The sequence below is a fragment of the Crinia signifera genome, chromosome 6, assembly GCF_055691185.1.
Source record: "Crinia signifera chromosome 6, ASM5569118v1, whole genome shotgun sequence".
In the NCBI taxonomy this organism is placed as follows: domain Eukaryota; kingdom Metazoa; phylum Chordata; class Amphibia; order Anura; family Myobatrachidae; genus Crinia; species Crinia signifera.
In genome coordinates this window covers 145,510,434-145,523,895 of record NC_139222.1, presented here as the reverse complement: position 1 = coordinate 145,523,895, position 13,462 = coordinate 145,510,434, and positions in this window count along the sequence as shown.

Genomic DNA, 13,462 nt, shown 5'->3' with positions numbered 1-13,462 from the left:
TGGCAGACCAATCTTAATTTATTATAAATCACATATGAACACATGTTCCAATGCTGTATTTAATTTCATAGTAATACATTTGCTTTCCCAGACTGTCCTTCCAAACACATGTCTTATTCAGAAACTGGGATTTATGGAGTGATAAGTAAAACCTTGTAAATGGCTGCGTACAGATTGGGCCATTGTTAAAATGTTCAGGAAATGGCTGATGTTGCATTAACAGGAGGAATAAAACATATACAGTGGAGAGCAACTGGGATGTATAGAACCAGGCAAAGCAGCTATCAACTAATGCCTATTCAAATCACTAAAATGTGTGTTATGGAATGCACGCTCTGCTGGCAACAAATTAACATCCATCCATGACCTCTTCATTTCAAACAACTTCAACCTACTTGCCATAACAGAAACATGGCTCTCACAATCAGACACAGCCTCCCCTGCAGCCCTGTCACACGGTGGTCTCCACTTCACACACACCCCCAGGCCCGGTGACAGCAGAGGAGGTGGGGTTGGAATATTACTATCCCAATACTTTACATTCACAGTTCTTCCACAGGTTCCATCACTCACATCATTTAAAGTACTTTCCATCAGAACTTACACTCCTTTCTCGCTGCGTGTTGCACCTGGGCAGCCAACACGATTTCTGGAAGATTTTTCTGCCTGGCTCCCTCACTTCCTTTCCTCTGACATCTCAACCATCATTATGGGTGACTTCAACATTGCTATTGATAACCCAAAATCTGCTGCTCATGCCTCCAAACTACTCTCTCTAACCTCCTCTCTTGGCCTCTCCCAATGGACTGACTCCTCTACTCATCGGGAGGGCCACTGCCTTGATCTGGTATTCACTAAGCTGTGCTCAGTGTCTGAATTCACCAATACTCCTTTCCCTCTCTCAGATCACAACCTTAGCTCCTGCATGTTGTCGTCTATTACTGCAAACTTTAAGACACACACCTTTAATCCACCTCAAACCCGCAGAAACATTAATAGTATTAATTTTCAAGTACTCTCCTCCTCACTGCAACAACAGCTTGCTCCTATTTCTGCATTCACCTCTCCTGAGATGGCGGTATCACACCTAAACTTAACTCTCAAAACAGCCCTGGATGAAGTGGCCCCAGTTACCCACTGCACTCCACGTAGGCCTAGACGCCAACCGTGGCACTCTAAATTAACGAGACACCTACAAAATCTCTCACGCAAAGCTGAGCGTAAATGGCGTAAATCTCACAGTCCAATGGATTTCTTTACATATAAGAATATCTACCAGTCTTATAGATATGCCCTGGAAACTGCCAAACGAACATATTTCCAAACCCTCATTTCTGCTCAAGGTTCTAACCCAAAACGTATTTTTAATACATTTAAATCCCTTCTCAACCCTCCCTCACCCAAGCCACCAGCCACTATCCATGCACAAGATTTTGCTTCCTACTTCAGGGATAAGATTAACAAGATCAGAGATGAATTGGTAGGCTCCAACTCAGTTGGTGATCTACTCCATTCCATACCTGAGCCCTCTGATGCATTTACTTCATTTGATCCCACGAATGAAGATGAAGTATCTGCACTTTTCCCTTCCTTCCACTCTGCTACCTCTCCTCTTGACCCTATACCCTCACAAATAAGTAAATCTCTGTCTCCTGTGCTCATCCCAATCTTAACTAAAATCTCTCCTTCTCTACTGGTGTTTTTCCTTCATTGTTCAAACACGCAGTTATTATTCCGATTCTGAAAAAACAGAATTCTGATCCAAGCTCTCTCTCAAACTACCGTCCCATTTCTCAACTTCCATGCACCTCCAAACTACTTGAAAGACTTGCCTACACTCGCCTCACAAGCTTTCTTAACTCACACAACCTACTGGTCCCGCTTCAGTCAGGCTTTCGTGCTCATCACTCCACAGAGACAGCACTGACTAAAGTTGTGAATGATCTGGTCACTGCTAAATCTAAAGGCCACTATTCACTATTAATTCTTCTAGATCTCTCTGCTGCTTTTGACACTGTTGACCACACACTTCTCATACAAACACTACAATCCATAGGTCTTAAAGACACAGCCCTCTCTTGGTTCTCATCCTATCTATCTAACCGCTCCTTTAGTGTTTGTTTCTCTGATTCTACCTCCTCTTCGCTACCTCTTTCAGTTGGAGTACCTCAGGGTTCAGTTTTAGGTCCTCTGCTTTTCTCAATCTATACCTTATCTCTTGGAAAACTAATAAGCTCCTTTGTATTTCAGTATCATCTGTATGCGGATGATACTCAACTCTACCTATCCTCCCCAGACCTGTCCCCATCTGTATTGAGCCGTGTCTCTGAATGCCTTTCTGCTGTTTCATCCTGGATGTCATCTCGCCACCTCAAACTTAATATCTCAAAAACAGAGTTAATTATATTTCCGCCTATAAATAGTAGTTACCAACCTGATATCTCTATTGCCGTTGAGAATTTGACAATCACTCCTACATCTCAAGCTCTTTGCCTTGGTGTTATCCTTGACTCTGAACTTTCCTTTGTACCCCACATTCAATCTGTCTCAAAATCATGCCACATGCACCTAAAAAACATATTTAAAATCCGCCCATATCTTACACAAGACACTGCAAAAACTCTAATCCATGCGCTCATTATCTCACGCATTGATTATTGCAATAGTCTCCTTATTGGCCTTCCCCAATACAGACTCTCACCATTACAGTCCATCATGAATGCAGCTGCGAGGCTAATCTTCCTAGCCAGACGTTCATCGTCTGCAAAGCTAATCTGTCAGTCACTTCATTGGTTACCTGTATTCTACCGTACTCAATACAAAATTCTTTTACTTACACACAAAGCCATAAACCAAACTACACCAACATACATATCTTCTCTTATCTCAAAATATCTTCCAACACGACCTCTACGCTCCTCCCAAGATCTGCGTCTCTCATCCACACTCATGACTCGCTCCAGGACTTTCTTCGGGCTGCACCCACTCTGTGGAATGCCCTCCCAAGCACAATAAGACTCTCCTCCAGTCTCCAAACCTTTAAGCGTTCCCTAAAAACACATCTCTTCAGGCAAGCTTATCAAATTCCAGAACCAGTCATAGAACCTTGCATTCTGGTGGAATCGATGCAATAAAGAATACAGTATATATACTTATGTATCAATGCCTATTTCCATATAGATTGTTAGCTTGCGAGCAGGGCCCTCCTACCTTTTGACTCTCTGTAAATACTCTGTTTGTTGTATCACTGTCTCCTTTGTAAAGTGTAACGGAATATGCTGCGCTATATAAGAAACTGTTAATAAATAAATAAATAATATTCATCTGTAATTTGCAAATTGGACTTTAATTAAGCTGGCAGTGGAATGCACTATCGCTCTTCTATAGGCCTGATTCAGAGTTGATCGCTGATGTGGGAATTCTCAATCAAATCTATTATCGAATGACTGTCTATGGGTATGGATCGTAGCACGCATGCTCGGGCCAATGTAGCGACAAACATAGCGATAACATCTAATCGCAATTCCCTTGAAATTTGACTGACAGGAAGTCATTCCCATTTAAGGGAGCCTGTGTGACATCAGCGCCGGCCTTGATCAGCCTGTCTCTGTCACAGAGTGGTGGAAGGGTCAGACTTACTAACATTTGCCCAGACTGTGAAAATCATTAGAAGGTGAGTCAGTTGCATATGGATGTGTAACAGGATCACTCGCAGATTTGCACAGGGCAGGTTTTCTTTCTGTTGGGGTGATGGCTAACTACTCACAGTCATCTGCAACTTTGCATATGGGCGACCAGGTCTGAATCAGGCTCTATGTCTATTTTACAGTGCACACATACAGATGCACAGTATATAAACTCTATACCAGGGGTAGCCAACTCCAGTCCTCGAGAGCTACCAACAGTTATTTCCATGTCTCCTCAAAGAATAACAAGTGAAGTATTTAGCTCCACCTGTGGATCTTTTAAAATGTGTCAGTGAGTAATGAGTGCACCTGTGCAGCTACTAGGTTGGCTGGAAAACGTGATTGGTAGCTCTCGAGGACTGGAGTGGGCTACTCCTGCTCTATACTGTATATACAGATTATCTATCTATATATTTATCTATCACCGATCTTCCATCTATCAAAATTTGAATGAATGTGTGGTGCTACAGAATCTTTTAAATAGAAAGTAATTTATATAAGCATATAGGGACAGACTGACTACTAACGTCTCACCAAAGCCTGTTTGCATATGTGCAGAAATGTGCATACGCAAATCCCATACATCGGGACTGGGGACCACCCACCATTACACCCTCCGTTTCTCCCTTTCCATTGCAAGTATACAGATAGATGTGGGCATGCCACAAGGCCAGGCTCCCCTGACAAGTGGCTTGCTCCTGTGAGTCATTGCCACTCCCCCTAGTCACTGTGTGCCATATTGTGAAAAAGGGCACTAATATGGGAGATAAACTAGACCATCACTATGAGACACAAAATCAACTACAACACTACTTTGGGGTATAAAATGGACAACCACTGAGGAGGGAGGTGTCTCTCTAGAATCCTTTCAAACATTGCTTTGGAGTAGAGATGTGCAGGTTCTGATTTACTCTGATTTACTCTGATGTCAAAGCAGGATCCTATTGGCTATAAACTGTCAACAACTGTCATGTGATTTGGGATAGCCAATAACATCCTGCTTTGAAATCAGAGTAAATCAGAGTAAATCAGAACCTGCACAAATCTACTTTGGAGTATATATCACTTCAGAACTAAAATCGTTAGCCATTTGCATACTGCAATAATGTTCTGCACCTTTCTTCTGTTGGATTATGACTGCCTCAATTCATTACAAGCTGATCATATTCATTTATTTCACCTGTTCAATGGAAATGTTTACAGATTTATAATATTAATAATATTCCTATTGTTAAGCTTGTCCTACTTTCTCTAAAAGGTATTACAAACCCTATTTGCAGAGGTTACTTTGCCTTAGAGAATCATTATAAAGATTCACATTACATTAACCTCTTATGTCCTCCCATAACTCTTTCGTCAATATTAAAAAGCATTATGGAAATATGAGACGATGCATAGCACTCACAGACGCTTTAGTATGAACAAAATATAGATTCAATCATCGTGGGGTAATCTGACATAGTAACCCATGCTGTTTATATTATAGTGTAGCTGCTACAATAATGTATTATAAAAGACATCAAACATAGAAGAAAAACACCAATGTTAAGTTTATTTCACACACTAATGATCATGGGAGAGCAACAGGCTATCCTGTTTTCCAAGAACCAAGGTCAAGCTACAATATAACTGTGTCTGGAATACATGTCTACACACATCTCATCATTCTACTGTTACCTTTATAATGAAAGATACATTTTTTGTCAATATCACTATGTTAAGTTTAATGAGTAATTCTTTCAGATTATCTATAGTAATAGCGAGCCATATTAGTCAGTTTACATTAAAAAATAAAAAGTAGAAATAATAACAGTACATAGACTTTGGGTCTGATATTTTGTACACAAAATTGCAATAATGATGTTTTGGCAGTTGAGGTGCGTACATACAAGCAGGGCCGGCGCTACCCACTCAGCAGCTCCTGCAAAGCAGGGAGGCGCCATGCTGAAAAGACGCTGTCTCCCTCCCTGCTCTGCTAAAGCTGCCTCAGCCCTCACTGTCACTGCCTCCTGCACGCCACCCGCAATGCCTGTCTGACAGCGGGTGGGCAGCAGTTTAAAGAGCTGCTCCCTGCACCGCGAGTGCACACAGCCTGCACGCCGCCCGCACTGCACTGCGCACACACTGTCCTCCTCCTGCGACCTGCCCCCTCTTCCTCACGACACTTGCGCTGAGGCATGTAGCACTGTCTGTGAATGCCTGGATGACATGTCATGTGCAGATCCGCCCCCTAAAAATTGATCCCTGCAACTGTCAGCTGTCAATCAAATGACGAACAGGCAGCAGCGTCGCCTCCCCTTCCTTCCCTCTCAGTGTTCTATGCCAGTGCCACTGCCAGTCCTCAACACTCCGCCCCCTCTATCTCCTCCCCTCTTCTTCCATATCCTCCTTCTCTCCCCTCCTTTCCCCCTCAGTCACGAGAGGGGTGAAATGGCTTCTTCCTCAGCATCCTGCCAACACAGATAGAAGAGTAGGGACTGTACAACAGTTAAACAGCAAAAGAACAATGAGTCTTTTATTATACATGTTTATAACAAATTTTTTAATAATTGTAGATTTTTTTATATTCATTTAGACACTTTTTAAATAATGGGCTGGGTTATGTGCCTAAAGGTGTAAAGGTGGTTATACACGCTGCAATAGCAGCCTGTGATGCGATGTGCGCTCTTGCGAGCATTGCATCGTACAGTGCAAAAAGCATGTGCTGCACATTTTTGTACTGCTTTCCGATCGCATCGCACACACATTGCATGCATGCCGTGCGATGCGATCTAGCCCATAATGTATGCGATTCTCGCAGCGTGTATGGGCACCTTTAGTGCCTGCAACATTTTGCGGACACAGCACTGAGATGGTGTATGCATACATGTACATGCACCCGAGATCTTCCATAACATCGCATGTTGCCTACGCTCCCACAATCGGGCTGCAGCTTGTTGCAATGGCAATGTGAAAGGGCGCAAAATGTATGGTTTGCAGGAGGGCGCCGGACACTCTAGCACCGGCCCTGCATACACGGTGATTCTGTCAGCAACAAACAACAGCGCAGGGTGTGGGCATTCTGCAACATGGCTCTCGTTAACAATGTGCTCCCTCATCTGTACATGCACAGACAACAAGCAGCTCGTTAATGACCCGAGGGAGGGTGAAACTTCCATCAGCAGGTGTGTACACACTGGGCAATATAATGAGTGATATCGCTCACTAGGGCTAAATTGAGCGATATCGCTCATTTTAACGCCCAGTGTGTATGAGGCTTAAGTCGTGCTGCACATGTACCGTGATGGTATTGTGACATTGTTCGCAGAGTGGACTTTTTCACAAAGTGATTGAAAGGGAGTGGCCGTTTGGAGAGTGGCAGCAAAAACACAGGTGTGTCACAGCTGTTTCTGGGCGCATGTGTAAGCCTGTGTCTGCAATTCCGTAACAGTCTCACTTCTTGCAAACATACACTGCGACCATAAGGCTACTCAGCAGCCAATAGCATACCTCCCAACATGATCCTCTCCAGGAGGGACACATTGCTCTGTTTCTGGACTTATCCCTTAATTAATGATTGGCATCACCTGTGTGGATGCACCTTTCTAATCAATTCACCTGTCTGAAACAGGTGATGGCAATCATACAATATGAGGAAAGTCCAGAAACAGAGCAATGTGTCCCTCCTGGAGAGGGTCATGTTGGGAGGTATGCAATAGCTGACTGATCTATGAGCAACACTGCATCTTTGTATGAAGCTGCTGGCACTCACAGAAGGATTTTTGGTTAAATAAAAATCCCAGAAGCTGCAGCATCTTGGTTTTGCAATGTAAATGATTGCCGCTTTAAAAATACGGACATTCTCAAACGAAATCCCCGACCTCCGGCAAATTATTTACACCAATTTCTGGTAGACTCCAGAATTTCAAGGAGATTTTCCTGACTACCAATAAAACATCGCACCCTGGTGGTGTGGATGGGGGGCTTGCCAATTCGATCTAGACTCCATGATCTCTCAGAAGAGGGGTTCTTAAATTGAATTACTAAGTATTGCGTTATGTTAGAAATGTGAGTATTAACTTAGCACATTTATTAAATGTTGTGATTTACAATAAAGTGGTGTTTTCTTTAACCTCTTGGGCTTTCCCTGACCTGGTCATTTCTGATGTGCCAGAAACACCGGTTAAAAACAAAACTAATTGAAACAACAACACACACACACAACTGCTTGGATTAGAAGGTCACAGTATTTATGAACTGATGGCCAAATTAGAATCTATAAAAGGGTGGCCAAGAAGTGATCCAACCTGTTCCTAGAAGGACTTACCTCTCCTATTTGAGCACAGACCAAAGTGCCCGAGTCCCTCCCCCAAAACTCACTTTACTTCAATGGGGTAAGTGCCCCACATGAACCTCTTGCATCACATGTGGCTACTGATTTTAGTGCCTTTCTGCTAGGTTCAATGAACTGCAGCCCTCCACTCCAATGTAATTAAAAGACAATCTAATGCAGGCCTGTCCAACCTGTGCCTCTCCAGATGTTGTGAAACTACAAATCCCATCATGCCTTGCCACAGTTTTGCTATAAGGGAGTGTTAAAACTGTGGCAAGGCATGCTCGGATTTGTAGTTTCACAACATCTGGAGAGCCACAGGTTGGCCTGTCCTGATCTTATGCAATAAAAACACCCTTATGAAATTTCCCTAAACCCAAATTACGCAAATAGATTCTGTTAATATAGGAACAAAAAAAAGAAAGCAAGGGAAAGACTTAGCAAAGGATACAGGATTATAACACAACCCAAGAGAAGCATACAATGTCATTGGGCACCACCTTTAGAACACAAACTCAAATAAATCAAGGATCAGTCAGAAATAGAAAATATTAAAAAAATGTCTATGGACTAACATTATCATATACATGCCCTGGAACAGAAACGATCAGCAGAAGGACAATCTGATTCCCCATGGCAGCAAAGGGAAAAAAGGAAGGGACTGGGGTGACCCCAGGCTAACTGAAAAGAGGAGTGGTCAGTGCACACTGCATCTGTACCATAGCTTCAAACACCTGAGGAGCACCTGCTTCTACGCCTCCCCACCTAAAATTGCCAGGCTGTCAGAGAGAAATGACAAATTGGAGGATGGCCAGTCCTTGCCCAGCATACCCAGCATGCCTAATACTGCCATTTGGAATGTTCAATGGCAGATGAAAATTACAGCCAGGGTGTGGCACTATTCGCAATAGAGCTTAAGGAGCAACCAGGCAGTCCAGAGGAGCCCCAAACAGCATGACATATCACTCCCCAGCAAGATTAGGAGGAACATGTTGCCCCAGCCAATCAGCATGGGGGATTGAATCTCTTAAGGACACGGTGGATAAAGGCCACAGAAAAATGACAGCCAAAAGTGAAAAAGGGGAGTAAAATGGGACAAAATAAGAGGGAAAAGGGTGTAAGAATTATAATTACAGGCAGAGGGGGCACAGAATATAAATGATAAAAGAAGGGGCTAAATAATAAAAATCACAAATAACATAATTGCTAAAGTAAACTCAGTGTGACAGAGGTTTTACTTTGTAGTAGAGCAGCATTGGTTTGTACTGTATTTATTTTTAAAAGAACTGTACTTGCTCTGTACCTGTAACCACCCAATAATGGACTTGTGACAGCCAATGCAATCATCCTCCAGCAGTTTGGACTTGCTTTCCTAAAATGAGATTATAAAGATTGATTGTTTAGCAGTCAAATATGGGAGAATTAACAAGCAAGCAAACGATTATTGTGTTTGCGTGAAAAGCATAGATTCTTATATTCCAGCTCCTGAAAATTGTTGAAACATTTTTATTTTTAATGAGAATTTTTCAAAGTAACATTAGATTTATTTTTTCAATTATAAAGTTATGTTTGTATTCGTATTCTTGAAATAGGGATGTTGTGATTGGATTTAAATGTTATGTTTGCTTATTGAGGTTACACCACTGATGTAATCATGTTTTGTAATCATGTTTTGATGGCTCCCAACATTCTAAATGTGCTGAAGTGTAGGGTTTGCAGTTTGTTGTAGTAAATGAGTAAGGTGTCATCACATGCAATGACCCTTCCAAGCATAACACAATTCACACTTGTCACATTGCTCTGCTCCCAGTATTAGCTTGGACTGTTTTATGCAACTGATTACAAAAAAAACAAACCCAATTTCAAAACAATACTTACTTTGGGTTATTATGCTTTCATTCTGGAAAAGGAATAAGTAGAATAGAATAAAGTGATAAGTCCAATGGGTTATGTTACATGGTATGCAGCAGCATAAAATCCAAACAGCAGGATGGAGCAACCTATATTTAGCTGCAAACTTAAGTTAGGGTAGGGTACGTGGTACACTAATAAGAAGTCCTCATGCTTAGGGGTGGACTATAAACAACCCCCCAGAAAATCTCATGTTGATCATTCAGTGTGCAACCTTTTCCCAGTGTCAGCCTTCTTTATGTTGACCTTTTGGGGTTGACCAATTAACTGTTGACCAAGACAGTGTTGACCCTATGATCCATACCCATTCTGGTTGGTTCTCTCATATAATATATTGCAAAGTTGACAATCAGGTGACCCCCAGATACAATTTGAGGTCACCAATTGGGATGTTAATGTAGGGTATGCACTTCAGAATATATGTTTTTTTATACTTGTTCTACTGTATAGGTCCTAAAGTGGTAAAAAAAAAAAAAACATTATTGAAAAACTTGTATTTGAACAGCTACCGAGGTCCAGATTAACAATGGGGAGGATGAAGCTGCAGTTTCAGGCCTCCACATACAAATAGGCCCATCATCACCATTTGGTGAACAGTAAATAGGGTGAATCAGATTTTCTGTGAAAAAGATTCACTGCAGACCGTGAAAACAGTCAAATTCGCAGAAAAAAAGCGGTGAATCCAGAGCATTGAATACTGGCCACAGTCTGTCACATCTAGAGATGTGTAAAACTTACATTTAGTTGAATCAGGGCAGCCGAGAGGAATGCCGGGCCCCGGTAAAATTTTGGGTGTGTGGCCTAAGTGTGGGAGGTGTGGGCACCTCCCGCACTTAGGCCACGCCCCAAAATGTTTAGAGAAGGGTGAAAGAAAACTCTAAAAACTGTAATCTCAGCAGCAGCACACACCTACAGCATGACCTCTCCTGCTGTCAGTGAGACACTCATGCTGAGCCTGCCATCAGCACAGCACATGCTGTAGAAGTCTGTGCTGCTGTTGCTACCTGGGAAGGATGGAGGGGATATGGAGGGGTCGGACCAGGGGGCCCCTCCAGCAAGCCTGGGCCCAAGTAATTAGTACCCACTCCCCCCCTCTAGGCTGCCCAAGGTTGAATATGCAATTGTTCACTGTAAATGCACCCAGTGCAATTTTGCTTTGGTCATAAATGCTCATATGAATTTAATAGGCTCTAAGCAAAATAGACAATTCTCACTTAATTTTGACATCTGAATTATAAATCTGCACCAACACCAGGATTATAATTTCATAAGGAAATGTAAAACAAATTGTAAATAAAAATATAGCTTATTGTTAAAGCTCTAAACAATTGGAGACATCTAAATATAGTTTATGGATAGTGAAAAATGGGTACTTGTGTATTATCACAGCGCCCAATTTTAGCTAAATCGCATACAATATCGCATACGATTTAACGGCCGATTTCGTGGCCGATTTTCAGCCGATTTTCTGCAATTTCCTGCCGATTTGCATGCTATTCCATCCTTGCACACCCCCACTATCCAAGTCAGCCTGGAGGGTGGCGAGTGGACGCGGTACGCGTCCCCCCGACCTGTTCATACCCCCACCATCCACGTCGGTGTGGAGTTGATTTTTTAAAGCATGGCAAGTGCAGTCAAATGTTTACCATGTTTATATGTTGTTTCATTAAATACATATATTTATTTAATGAAACAACATATAAACATGGTGAACATTTGACATTTATTGCTTTAAAAAACACTGCTTGTATGAATTTCTTTTATAAGAGTGATCTTCAGTCACGCATAAGACCCCAACAGTAGTCAGCCATCATATTCCTGTCCCATCTACCCTGGTACCTTTCCTCCATCACTTTTATGTCTTGGTGAAATCTCTCACCTTGCTCCTCACTATAGTCGCCTAAATTAACTGTGAATCTGTACAAGTGACTGTGAAGAAAGTGTACTTTTATGCTCATATTTGCACCTAATTAAGTAACTAAAAGTACCAGATTAAGTAAGAACACAATGAAGATCAAAACACATCTGCTAAGACAAGAAGGTCTAAAGCGTTTATGGGGAATGTTCAATTTCTGGGTATATGCAATATCTCAAAAACTAGAGCCAATATGGAATCAGTACCATCAAATTACCCTTAATTCATTCAAATATCCTTGACTATAGAATAAATAAATTGTTGGCCAGTGTAATACTTTTAGGGGTGGACATTGAATATTCATATATTCCATGTTTATGAATATGATTATTTAAGTTTTGATCTTGGTCCATTGGCAAAGACACTTATTGGTTGCATCGAACTGCATTGTTTGAACTGTGTGCATTGATAGAGAAGTGTTCTGCTGTGAATGAAGAGGGCAAATTAGCTTTATGACATCTATCTGCTCATATGTCCCACAGCTCCATCCATGAGCAGCCATCATTGCTATTACTGCCACTTATGTAGGGTACACACCAGAACAATTTGGCCCAAAATGACCCAATTTAGATACAATCTCGACCTATTGTATGTAAATTTGACATGTTTTGGGCCATTTCTGATGCAATCCCGATCCGATGCGCGGCCCCGCGGGTCATTAGGTCGTTTCTCAGATCCTACCTGCTGCAGATAGGATCTGTAAAGGACCATTCTAGTGTGTATGGGTCGTGACCAGATTGGGCCCAGATCGGATGCAGATCGTGAGTGGGTCGTGAACTCCACAGATCGTGAGCAGGTCGCACGATCGAATTATGATCTGCATCGTTCTGGTGTGTACCCAGCATTACACTTACCCCATATTAGTATGATAGTACTGTATATGCAACTGAGTTTGCCAACTCTGATTTGTACACACTCCACAGAACTTTTCTCTTGTGAATGGCCATATCCATATGCCACCAAGGTAACACCCAGTTATGCCCATTTACAGGGCCGTTTCTACAGGCGGACAAGCCGTGCAGCAGCCCGGGGCGCCGCACGGCTTGTCCACCTGTTACACAGCCAGGGCGCCCGGCCGGCAGCTGAGCTCTCAGCTCCCCACAGCCCACAACGCCGCTGCCGCCACCGCCTCCAAGTCTCCCCCGCCGCCTCCGCCTCCAAGTCTCCCCCGCCGCCGCCTCCTCCAAGTCCCGTCTCGCCCCCCCGCCCCCCCGCAACGAATAGGCGCCTAGGTGAGCCCCAGGGGAGGAGAGCGCAGCGCGTCTCTCCTTCCCCTCGCTCACTGACACTGTGTCCTTGGGCTGGCAGCCAATCAGAGGACCTCGCGGGCTGGCAGCCAATCAGGAGCCAGCCCGCGAGGTATGAATGGCTGCCGGCTCAGGGACACATCGAAAGCAGCAGCAGCAGCATGCAGCGGCGGGGGACTGGAGGGGGAGACCCAGAGAGAGAGAGTGAGTTGTGCTGCTGGCACTTTGGGGGAATGTGTGGCACTGTGGGGGCATATATGTGGCACTTTGGGGGCATATATGTGGCACTTTGGGGGCATATCTGTGTCACTGGGGACATATCTGTGGCACTAGGGGCATATTTGGCACTGTGGGGGATATATATGTGGCATTGTGGGGGCATATCTGGCAC